The 12751-nt window shown below is 35.3% G+C and overlaps 1 protein-coding gene and 1 non-coding gene across 2 annotated transcripts in view; both read right to left on the reverse strand.

The window, feature by feature from the left end:
- The window catches only part of LOC125054988 (GTPase-activating protein CdGAPr), a 71825-nt gene that overhangs the window by 42902 nt on the left and 16172 nt on the right, over positions 1–12751 (reverse strand). The window lies entirely within an intron of this gene.
- On the reverse strand, positions 8560–8632 carry Trnak-cuu. The gene has a single exon. It is a non-coding gene; the product is annotated as a tRNA-Lys (tRNA).

The raw sequence follows: 12751 nt of genomic DNA on the forward strand, positions 1-12751 counted from the left end.
GGCAACAACCAGTATTAGTTATTAGTCCTACGGTATTTTTATAACATGCAAGTCCTTCAGAAATAAATGTTTTTTTTTAAACAAAATAAAAAAAAAAGGTTGCTTCTGTGATAGTTACAGTACTAATCCAATTTTTTTGTATAAATCTTAATACACATTATAAAATACGGCGCTATCGGAGTGGGGTTTTTACGTTCACATAGTGCCGCTAGACGGCACCTAAACAACGCTCAAGTGTTAATAGACATAATAATTTGGTTGGTTTCATCTTCAATTCAAAAAGAAAACCACAAAATTTGAAAAATATCGGTTAATCGGTGTACTAAATACAAAAAGAAGTTATGATGCATATTTTTTTTCGTCTTATTACGAATGTTCTCAAGGCAGGTTTTGCCACGCACTACCGCGAACTAACTGCATACTGAAGTATTTCCGAACCAATTCGACTTAGGGTCCTTCAAGATAAGAGCGTTCCAATGCAAGGAACTTGCAAGCTTTCTGGCAATTCGAGTCTCCCATCCTTTTCTCATTCTCTATCAGGTGAGCCTCCTGTCCGTTTGCCCCCTGTTATATAAAAAATGCTTTAAAGTTAAATTCATATTGAATTCAACTTAGAAAATGTTGTTTTATAATCGGCGGTTTTAATTCGTAATTTAAATACTGTATTTTAATTTTTTAGTGTTACCCTCCCCTTCTGTCTGACAACACTCTAACTTTAACTTATTATATATACATTTTATGAATAAATATTATATTTAACATATACTTGTATGCAAACAGCAGAGGCTTCGTTTTTCCCTACCATATCAAGTTCACCGTAACCACATTCTCAACAATCAAGTTACATTTATATCTGAATCACTATATATTTAAAAACATTTTACGAGCCTGACACCACACTGTACGTATTAATTTGTTTGCCAGACGTAGCGTATAACCATGGTCTAATTCCCGGTTTAAAAATAAGGTTTTAGTTAGTGCGTTTAGTGAAAGTATTTTAATATTATTGTCTATAATAGTATAGTTAAGTGAATTAAAAACAGTATTGTAAAACGGTATTGACACATTTATGTAAAATATGTAATAAATTCTTTTTTGCAATACAGTCGACTCTCGATAGTTTGACATTCGTTAATTTGAATTTTTTCCTTCGATTGAAAAAAAATTGAATAAAATCAATGTTAATTGGTACCCTCGGTAATTGAAGTTGAAGAAATAGTCTCTTGCTCGCCATCATGCGATAATTTGAGGTCCGGGCTTCCCTACTCTCTATAATTTGAAGTATTTATCACGTACAAACCTGTCAATTGTTTTTAATACTTTGGACAATGATATAGGTACATAGAAACAACAAATCACGAATTTCGATGAAACTCTTATTTACTTGAGTCACCCCTCCTCTTGGTATGTATGTAGGCTTGGTATGTAAATGTATCTCTGGTCCTAGGAAACTGTAGAGTTTCAAATTATCGAGACGCGACTGTATTTTTTATTTATAATTCTCTATATATTATGTTATGTACATAACATGCGTAAATAAGATTACCTTTGTAGATACGAACGAGTGACCCACATAGAGTTCGCTCCAATTTCACTCTCAAACTACTTAACCACTATGTAAATAGCGTGTAACGTATGATTATAGTCAGAGACGCATTCACGGGCGGAAATTTATATTTATAACAGATATTTATATTTAAAATTATAATTGCAGCTCACTTCTAGAAAAAAAGCCCTTCCATGTTCCTGCCTACAAGAGTCGTAGTTATGCTATGTTTCTTGTTCCTCACATCAACACTAAATATGCAAAAAATTCAGTTTTGTATCGCGCAGCCCGGACATACAACTACCAATATTATGGCCTTGACTTGTTTAAGCTATCGCGGAATATGGTTAAAATGAGTTTTAAGAATATCCAGCGCAAAATCAACCGCATCATGAGCACACCCCACATACACCATCACGTACATACCCTCACTTTTACACCATGACACAACACAACCAAATTAGGTATTACTTTGTTAAATTTATTGAATAATTTTATTTTTTGTTCCCTTTTTGTAAATGTTTGAAGCTTTTTGTAGGTACATATTATGTAATCCATCTTTGGCTATATTTTTAATGTAATTGTTTGGTTTTATTTGTAGGATTACGAAATAAATAAATAAACAAATAATAATAAATATTAATTATTAAATTACTTAACTTTTCTTGGCATATATTTTACGCATTTTCCTTATTTTCCTTTAAAATACGTTTAAAAAAAATCTTGACAAAAGTACCCCCTGGACATCTTGCTTCTCCCTAAATTTGAGGGGAAAACACCAAGTTGGCATCACTGCTCGTGGCTTATAGTATAACGCTAGAGTTACGTAAATAACAATCTACAAATCCGTCCCTGTAAATCTAGTTTGTAGCTTATCTAACATTGTGATGAGTATAATTTCTAAACCTCATGTAGGGGGATATAATTATATGAAATAGCTTATTTAATTCGCCAATAGAAACGTATTGCAATGGATATTAATCCGAACCAGTTTTTCCATTTTAACAATACACATATAGGTCAAAATGTACATTTACTAAAAGTTCCCAATAAGGCGAAGAGAACAGGCAAGATAAATAAGAAACACAGATCTTTAAACATATGTGTTTTTGTATAGCATTTCACTTGACAAAGTGCCGCGTTATCTTCTAGGTCACCGGTTGACCCTTAGCGGTGCGGTCACTTTTTTTACCGCTTAATTTAACTTACAAGAATGTATTACTGTAGTTTATACAGCGTGTCCTATATATGACGCAGAAAAAACTTTACAATTAAATATTATGCTGGGTATTGCAAGGCAAACGTGGATGGTGCGATCAGGTAAGGTAGGCCTTGTCGTACCTAGACTAAATCCAGGAGGTACTAGAGAAGGGACAAAAAAGCAAGCTTCTTGGCGTGGTGAACGTCATGAAAGTGGATAAAGCGAGAGAGGTATATCAGGGACTATATGTAAGCATTATAGGGGGTGGGAGGGGGTCTTTGATTTTCTTAATTGGTGATCGTCAACAGTAATTATTTACTATTTTACACAAATTACACACATTGTCTATGCTTGAAAACGAAATGCATTTTTAAGGATTCCTACATAAAATTAGTTTAGATACTATTATTTTAGAGAGCTTTGCTTACTTTTGCTGACAAGAGGAGCAGTAAATCTGCTTACGTAATACTGGAACGGCCCCTAAGGACCGAAGCAAGTGGTGATATGTGGTCTCTGCCTACCCATTCGGGAAAAAGGCGTGATAATAAAAATAAATATAATTTATTATAAGGCCACAGACCCATGAAACCAATAAAATCTTAGCAGATAACACATAACACATTTTTACAGCTCGGGTTACGTTATTTAAGTTTTATTAAGGATCCCTAGTTGTTTTGAAAATATAATAGTGCAGCTTCCCAACGCCAAGACCGAGTCCATTGGACAGAATGCCTAGTGAACTCCGAAGGCCCATCTCAAAGGCGTGTGAAGGGCTAAGGTGTTTTCTTGGGTAGGGTCTCGCTACCCCTCTGAATAGGATAAGGCTTTGAGTGTAGACCCAGTCCCACAGTCCCAGAGTCAAGCTCCGACATCCATGGCGCGGGCAAGCGTAAGCGCATTTTCACCACATTTAAAAAAAAGCTTCCCAACGGTGGAAGATTTGTTTAAATCAGCTCAATAGTCCAGAAATATTAGTATAGACTACCTATTTCTGCTGACAAAATCTTTGTGGATTTTTCTAAGAAAACTGTTTTAAATCTGCATTTTAAATTGAAACAATAATAATTCTTTGAAAAGCAATTACACAAATAAGCTATTCTCGTCTTTACTTTTCTTTATAACACACTGTATTCCACTTCACAATAGTCACTGATTCCACGCGCAATCATTAAAAATGGCCGCCTAATTGACAGCTAACGGAAATGACAATGAACTTGGCGGGAAACTTTTAAAGATTTTTAGTTTTTATTTACACCGGTAGCAAGAATTACAAGTGTTTCTATTAGTATTCTAATTTAAATAAACATTACTCAAACACGACTATATTTGCCTTGCAATTAAGAAACTCAGATTATTCTCTATATTAAATACCTATATCATTAAATACCGCCATTTTTCTACACGCCTTTCAAATATGTCAAAACCACAGCCATCTTGAAGTTTTTGTTCATTACTATTATTGGATGACTACGAGGCTTTAGGACGTGCGACTAAACTATAGCGAGTTTTATATATTATACGAATTTAATGATTAAACATACATTTAGTTATTATTAAAATATGTTACAAAGGTCTAGTGTAGTAATTAACCCTGAGGTCGAATAACGGCAGTGCCGATGGCTCTTTCTTTCTATGTAAGCACTTATACACGTATGAAGAAAAGATCTTGAGAAAACCAGCATCCAGACGTTGATACAGAGAAGGCTGATCACCTACTAGTGCCACCGTTTTTATATTTTATCATAAATAAAGAAGAGAAGAGAATTTTGAGCGAGCGATAAGAACGCTTAATTCTTTTCTTTGAATCTTATTATTTAATTGTTGTGCAAAAAAGTGTACATACATAATTACCCTTTATTAATTTTGGCCATTACCTGAAACAGACAAAATATAATAAATATACACATATCATTATAAACATGGTTCTAGAATTATCAGAAATTTCCATCGGAATCTTGAATTTTTTTGTACCAAACAATTGTTTATTTATTTCTTATTAAATAAATAAAATACAACTGAAAACAAATACACTAAACATATAGCCAAAGATGGCATACATAACATATACAAAATGGTTCAAATATTTACGAGGAAAAAAAAATTAAATACGAGGGGTGATCCAAAAGTAATGATAATCGGTTATTTGTAGAGCATATAAAAATATGAAAAAAATTGTTTTAGCTTCCCCATACATCCACTAGTTCAGCATAAAAAAATCATATAAATAGGCCACGATTTCTGGGAGGTACGTTCATTTGAATACGAACAGACGGAAAGTAAACATCAAAATGGAGAAAAACGAAATCAGAGCTGTCATAAAGTACTTCTGTTTGAAAAAAATGTCTACCAAAGACATACACAGCGACCTAGTGGAAACATTGGGGGACTCTGCTCCTCCATATACCACAGTTGCGCGCTGGGCAAAGGAGTTCAAGCTGGGTAGAACATGCACAGAAGATGAACATCGCAAGGGACGCTCATCCACGTCCCTCAATGCGGAAAACGTTACAAAAGTCGAAGATGTCGTATTGGCACATCGAAGAGTGACCATAAGGCATGTAGCTGAGGTCACAGGGATCTCATATAGCGTAGTGTTCAAAGAATCTTTGCAAATGAGCTGCATATGAAAAAGGTCTCTGCGCGTTGGGTGCCGAGAATGTTAACCGACGAGCAAAAGAAAAATCGAGTAGACATTTCGAGGGCGAATCTCGAAAAGTTCCAGACGGATCAGGAAATTTTTTTGTTTCGTTTCGTGACCATGGAAGAGACCTGGATCCATCATTTTGATCCGGAAACTAAACAACAGTCAATGACTTGGAAATGAGCCTATCCCCGACGCCGAAGAAATTCAAGGTGTCAAGTTCGGCAGGAAAGGTTATGGCGTCCGTTTATTGGGACGCCGAAGGAATTATAATGGTGGAATACTTGGAAAAAGGAGCCACTATTACAGGCTCTTACTACGCAGACCAAATAAGAAGATTGCGGGAGGCCATCATACAAAAAAGACGAGGCAAACTCAGAGCTGGAGTGTTGTTTCACCAAGACAACGTACCGTCTCACAAAGCCGCCGTTGCGATGGCTGCCATTTAAGAAACGGGATTCGAATTGCTCGAACACCCATCCTATTCCCCAGACCTGGCTCCCAGTGACTTTTACCTCTTTCCTCGGCTCAAGGAATACCTCCGAGGCAAAAAATTTGACGACGATAGCGAGGTGATGATTGCTGTAGAGGTGTTTTTCGAGGGTCAAGACAAAGAATTTTTGTTCAATGGGAATTATGGGTTTAGAAAAAAGATAGACTAAATGTATTGACTTGCTAGGAGACTATGTAGAGAATTACATTTTTTTTTAGTTAAAATATCCTTATTTAATATTGATTATCATTACTTTTGGATCACCCCTCGTACGTAATACCTAATTCGGCTGTGGTGTGTGATGGTGTGAAATTGAGGGTAGGTATAAATTACTAAACGTTTAAATAAAATCGTATTTCCAGATATATAACACAACATTTTGCATATAATAAATAATTCCAAAGATAAAGCATCATCACCTTGAAATCAAATATATCTGATTTATTGAATTTGCAGTTTATATACTCGATGGATAATATCTCAGTGACGTCAAAGTGTATTTATAAATTATTTTTCAGTCTTAAAATAATCTGTCTCTCGTTTCATATTAAATCGGTTAAAATGTTAAACGAAACCAAAAATATAAGCGCGTCATTTACGTAAAGTAAAAGATGCCTTACCTAAAACAGAAGTAGCAATGGGCGGGGCATATAGCAAGATGCACAGATAAAAGGTGGACTTTTAAGACAACTATATGGAAAAGACCAAGGGAGAAAGACGAGGGCACCTTTTTGACCATGTATACAGTGTAAACTCTTTATAACGACATTCAAGGGACTCTGCCTATTTTGACGTTACAAAGAGTAACCGTTAAATGCAAAGAAAAATCTGTATTAGAAAAAGAAAGTTTATTTCAGACTAATGTTAGTAATTACATAAAAGCAATTCGTATTTGAACGCTATAGCGTTGTCTGTTATTTTTGTACTGTACCAGTAGTTAGGTTGTATTTTTTTAATTATTTAATTCATATCTTGCGATATTGAGGCATTCGTGATAAAGCACATGCAAGCATGCGCAATTTGTAAAAAAAACGGATTTCTTGGAAAGTTCGGTACAAAACAACGTACACAGATCCGCAGTTTTAACGAATTTCGGCAACTTATAAAGTACTTTTGCTTATTTAATTGTCGTTATTGACGGTGGGTATAATGCTATGTACAGTGTATCATTGTATGGAAGACACGCTAAATCAACCAAAGCCGAGTCAATTCGACGCTTTAGGAGGATTGTCGTTAAATAGAGCGACGTTACATGGGGTTTACACTGTATTAAGAAAAAGCTGGAGCATGCTTTTACCCTGAAGGGGTTCCAATCAATGGAAGGAAGTTAGGATATCGAGAAACGAGAGAAAAAATATATATACATATATAACAAATCTAAACTCTTTGGATTGGAAATAAACGGGCTTTATTTTTATTATACCTATTACGCAAAACTATGTAATACCGCGAAAGTATTATGACACTACCATAAATCATAGACTTCAGTCATAAAGTTCACAGAGTAATGAAAGTGACAGTTTAAGTCCGCATACCGGTCTCCGAACAGAATTATAATTACTTTTCACTCGTAGGGCAAAAAAATAACGATTTCTCTTTGACAGTGTTCCCTCGCCTTCGGGTCCAATACTCAACTAGTCGTAAATGCAACGATCCGTATATTTTCTTTCTGAACATATTCTACAAGGGTCAGTTATGAGGGCTGTTTGTTGGCCATATTAGCGGAACGTTAAAAGAGATAGAGAGCAGAGTTGGTCTAGTGGCTTCAGCGTTCGACTCTCATCCCTGAGGTCGTCGGTTCGGTCCCCGGCTGTGCACCAATGGACTTTCTTTCTATGTACGCATTTAATTTTTTCGTTTTACATTCGCTCAACAGTGAAGGAAAACATCGTTAGGGAAACCGGCTTGCCTTAGACCCAAAAAGTCGGCCAAAAGGCTTCTGTTCGCCTGTGCCTGACACACATCGAATAATAAGATTGATCAATGACCATTACACTGATACAGAAACCTGAGGCCCAGACCTTAAAAACGCTTTAATAGCACCTAAAAAATATTTATCAAATATCACAATTAATTTGTTTAGTAAAAAATTAGTGATGGTAACATTAGATTCCTTTGTCTCAACTTCAGCCGAAAATACCCGTCGCTGACCACATGCTGCGTAAAAAAATCACAACGAAAGATGTTTAACATTTGGCGTGATAAATTAATCTAACCATATGGTTCCACATATTTGAGGATTACGCTCTGAGAAAGGGCATATTTGATATAATTATAGCATTATGAGAGAAGACAAAAGAACGAACAAAGATAAATAAGAATGGACGAAAAAAGCGACGGAATGGCTTCTTCGCTATGACTAAAAGAAACGAGAAAGAGAAATAAAAAGATGATATAAGTAGAGCAGCTGGCCCTATGTGGCTACGAAAGCTAGACACCGAGAAGGGTGGAAGCTCTTCGAGGATGCCTATGTCAATGGCTATTATTATTATAGCCGACAAAGCGAAATTCGATTAAAATATTACATCAAAATAGAAACCACCTTTAATTATTTATCTTTATTCCGTGAATGGTCGCTAACGAGTATATATATGAAAAAAAAACAAAGTTTTATGAGAATTACTAACGAAAAAAAAATTTATAACTAAAGGTAAATAAAAAAAAGTAAAAAATATGAACGCCCAACGTGGGGCTCGAACCCACGACCCTGAGATTAAGAGTCTCATGCTCTACCGACTGAGCTAGCCGGGCTGTGTCGAAAGAGACGAAAAATAGCATGTATTTCCTCAACGTTATCAATAGTTAGTCTTGACATTGAAAAGCTGATAAGTAATATTATTAAATGTAAACGAGCTTTAAATTCACTAAAACTTATAAAAATCGGATTTTAATTGATCAGATTAAAATTAAATCTGCCCTGCGATTCTGTAACTCACTTTTCGAACTCACACAGCGGTTTTCGCATCGGCGGTCGCTCTCAAATCAGTCGTGAAGCAGTCATTTTATGATTTGGCATTCTGAAAAGGTGGAAGCTTGTAGTTTATTGTTTATCAGAATGCCAAATCATAAAATGACTGCTTCACAACTGATTTGAGAGCGACCGCAGATGCGAAAACCGCTGTGTGAGTTCGAAAAGTGAGTTACAGAATTGCAGGGCAGTGGTGCTACAACCTAAGTGAGAAAGTTCGAAGCTACGACCTCAGGAATGAGTCGCACACTGAAGCCACCAGACCAACATTGCTCTGCTGAATTGATCAGATTAATATGAGAATTAAACATTGATTAATTTGTATGCAATATACATACACTCCCTCACTTTGACACCATCACACAAACAGCCGAATTACGTAATATCGTATTTAATTTTATTGATTTCCTTCCGTAAATATAAAACCATTTTGTATATAATATAATATACAGTATTCCATTGATAATAATAATAGGTTTAGTATAATTGATTTTTTAAATAATTTATTTCAGGGATCGTTTAAGTATTACGTAACGAATTTGTGGGGGGGGGTCCTTTTGTAAAACGTGACGATGTGGGGCGGGGATTGAATTACGTGTTACAGTATTTTACACCACATAATGGTAACTTTTAGGTATAAAGAGTCACTGGGTGGTCATGAAACGTTTTACCATTGGGTTCAGAAAAACGTTACGGCGCGTTACATGGGGGATGGGGTCAATAATCTTCAAAAATTGCGTGACGTAATACTTGAACGCTCCCTTATCTGTAGAATTACGAAATAAATATATATGATATATATGTCTAAGATCGAAACTTAGCGCTAAGTATGACCCCGGCGTCAAGAACATTGAACCTCGGTTCCAGGGTTTTTGAAACAAAATATTAATTAAAGACTGTATCAGATCCCAAATCAAGTACCTACTTCAGATACCCAGTGATAGCTAAAAAACTATTGTCCCGTGACCTCACCGCAGTCACCCCTTGAGGGGTGAGTGCCAGTCTAGGGGCTGTCGCGACTGAGTGGCGCTGTACAGACAATGAGAAAAGTCAATATAGCCTTATCAGCTTGTTCGGTGTTAAACTAATATTTGGCGAAAATAAATGTGACTTGTGTTATTCGCAAATATGTATTACGTCATTTGTAAGATTGTTCATATTTAAATCACTTCCTACAATTAGAATCCGTTGTCAGACACACAAATATAGTTTGTATTAAATAATTAACAATAAAGATTCAATTCTGTGTCTAATTCTAACTGGGGTAATGTAAAACAGATGTAAATATTTATTTATTTACTTCTTATTACCTCATACTAGTGTTGCCCAAATGCAAGACCAAGACGAGACTTAGGCCAGTCTTGGTATTGTCTTGCGTCAATACACCTGGTCTCGGTCTTGGTATTGGTATTGCGCTCTCAGTCTTGGTCTTGGTCTTGATCTTGCAGCAAGAGTCTTGCAAGTCTCGCAAGACTTGCAAATACCTATTTGCCTAGTGCTATTTGTGGGGGCTTGCGGGCTATTCTGGAGCATTCACCAATGTACAATGTTCATCAACCAATAATAGCAGGCAGGCTACAGGCATTGTGTTGAGATTAGCAGATTTCATTACAGTGTGCGTAGGTAAATTTTTTAGGCAATTTGTCGTACTCGTGACTGGCGCGCTTTGCTACGTAGGTACTGTCGTTAAAGTATGTGTAAGTAAGAAACGATGTAGGTACCTACTACAACAAAATTGTATTCCTTAGAAAAATAATCGTCGTACCTACACGACGATTATTTTTATTTATTTAGTAAATCATCGCTGAAGACAATAGTCGCTACTAGAGTAGGTACGATAGAAGTTGATAAACCGACACTGCAATTCTCGATGATTTTAAAACAAAATGCGTAAAGCAATATGACGTCGCTCATATTTGGAGCTTTTCCACGTTTCAAGTTTGTTAAAATCACCCACTTCCAATTTTGCAGTGCAATGTCCTTTAAAAAGGTATAATAGGTAATCTATATATATAAAAATGAAACCCGTTTTCCGTTGTCACGACATAACATGAAAACGGTTTGACCGATTTGTCTGATTTTTTTTAATAATATACCTTGAAGTACGAAGATGGTTCTTACGGAGAAAAATTAAAATAAAATTGAGTGAATCAGTCTAAAAACAACACTTTTCTATATTCCCATACAAAATATTCGTAATAATACTTAAAAGTGAATTTGAACTTTAAAACCATAGCATAAAGTTCAAGTGTTAGTGGAGGGGTTCCGGGAAGGTAAATTTTTATTTTTTGACATAATGTATTTGTTGTCTTATCAATTTTCTTTTTTTATCTTACTAGCTAGACCGGTGTCCCGAATAGCAGAATAAGTATTTGAAACAAATAAAGAATCGACTGTTAGGCGGTACGATGTTCGCCAGGCCAGCTAGTAATAATATAAACTAGGTATATTTTTATTACTTACAACAATTTTTATAAAATCTACCTATCCTTACAACTACATTCTTCCTTGCGAGGACAACATAATCTATTTGCGTCCGTTCTGAGCACCCGGAAACTTATTTTATTCTTTAGAACATGGGCAGTGGCGGCGACCTTTGACATGAAAGCGACGGCGGCAACACAAAGTCTAGAAGCGGACTAAATTTTTACCTATTTTGGTGGGGTTGTCAATGTTGGCATTAGCACAGAAAAATAAAATTAAGTAAACACAACGTTTATCCACTTTTTAATAACTAGGTATCCACGATAGAATATTTTTTCTACTAATTTCCTAAGGGTCGATTCGACCAAACTTCAATTTATACACGAGTAACTATACCAAGAATAATCTATTCCATGATTTTAATCTCGAGTAAATCCATAGTCGTTTGTCCACGTAATCGATAGTATAATTGCGCTAGGAATAACAATACGCGAATAGCAAGAAAATGGTGAACGAAAATAAAACTCGGCAAACAAATGTTGTTCTACAACGGGACAGTGTAAGAGCATACATCATGTCAACTCGATTTTGCCGTATTATAGTGTGAAAAAGTAGCTTTTAACAGGTGTCAAACGACAACAAAAAGTTTTTATTTCTTGTTTGTTTGAGGCTTTCGTCTAAAAACGAACTTCTGTTGAGCCTAGTTGAATTTCATTCTAATATTATAATAATAAAATAATAAAAATCTAAAAATAAATAAATAAGTAATAAATTGTTTAAACGTTTCATTATACAATGCCAGACTATTAATTTAGTGCGTTGCGTTGACTTGAAATTAAAACACTGAATACATATTTGTGAAATGACAGAAATCAGCTGATTGGACTGACTGACGCCATTAAATTATTCTAGGAATAGCTGTTATTCCGTGCAAAACGGCGGTATAGTTGCAATTCCCGAATAAGCCCACTATTCTTAGAATTTGTAGTTAGTAAAACGTAAAATTTATTTACTCTCGATTAACTGACGATTTATTCTAAGATTAAGATTTACTCTTGTTTGGTCGAATCGACCCTAAGTACTCAGTCTAAATATCTTTTTCATAATTTTTGTTTTTCAATAATATGTTGTGTGTAATTGAATGGTAAACTCTAAATCGTGTCTAAAAATTGAAAGCACTGACATGGCATATACACTTTTCAATCTTGCTGCTCACATTTTAGTACCTAGGTATCACTCACTATCTATCATTTACCGATATTAACAATGATTATTTCGAAATCAAAATATTCGCAATTCAATAGATGCAATACCTACTTAGTTATTAATTATCATCTCGCCCGACAGCTTTTAACGCTGTAGTGTTCGAATTCAAGCCAGTGTGAGAATGTATTTAAATAAAAAAAACTCAGAGCATTCAATTTATACCTACCTACTGCTGGGACATCTTCAAGGTCATTTAATTTTATACTCCTATA

Source organism: Pieris napi, chromosome 13 (genome assembly GCF_905475465.1).
Source record: "Pieris napi chromosome 13, ilPieNapi1.2, whole genome shotgun sequence".
NCBI classification, from domain to species: domain Eukaryota; kingdom Metazoa; phylum Arthropoda; class Insecta; order Lepidoptera; family Pieridae; genus Pieris; species Pieris napi.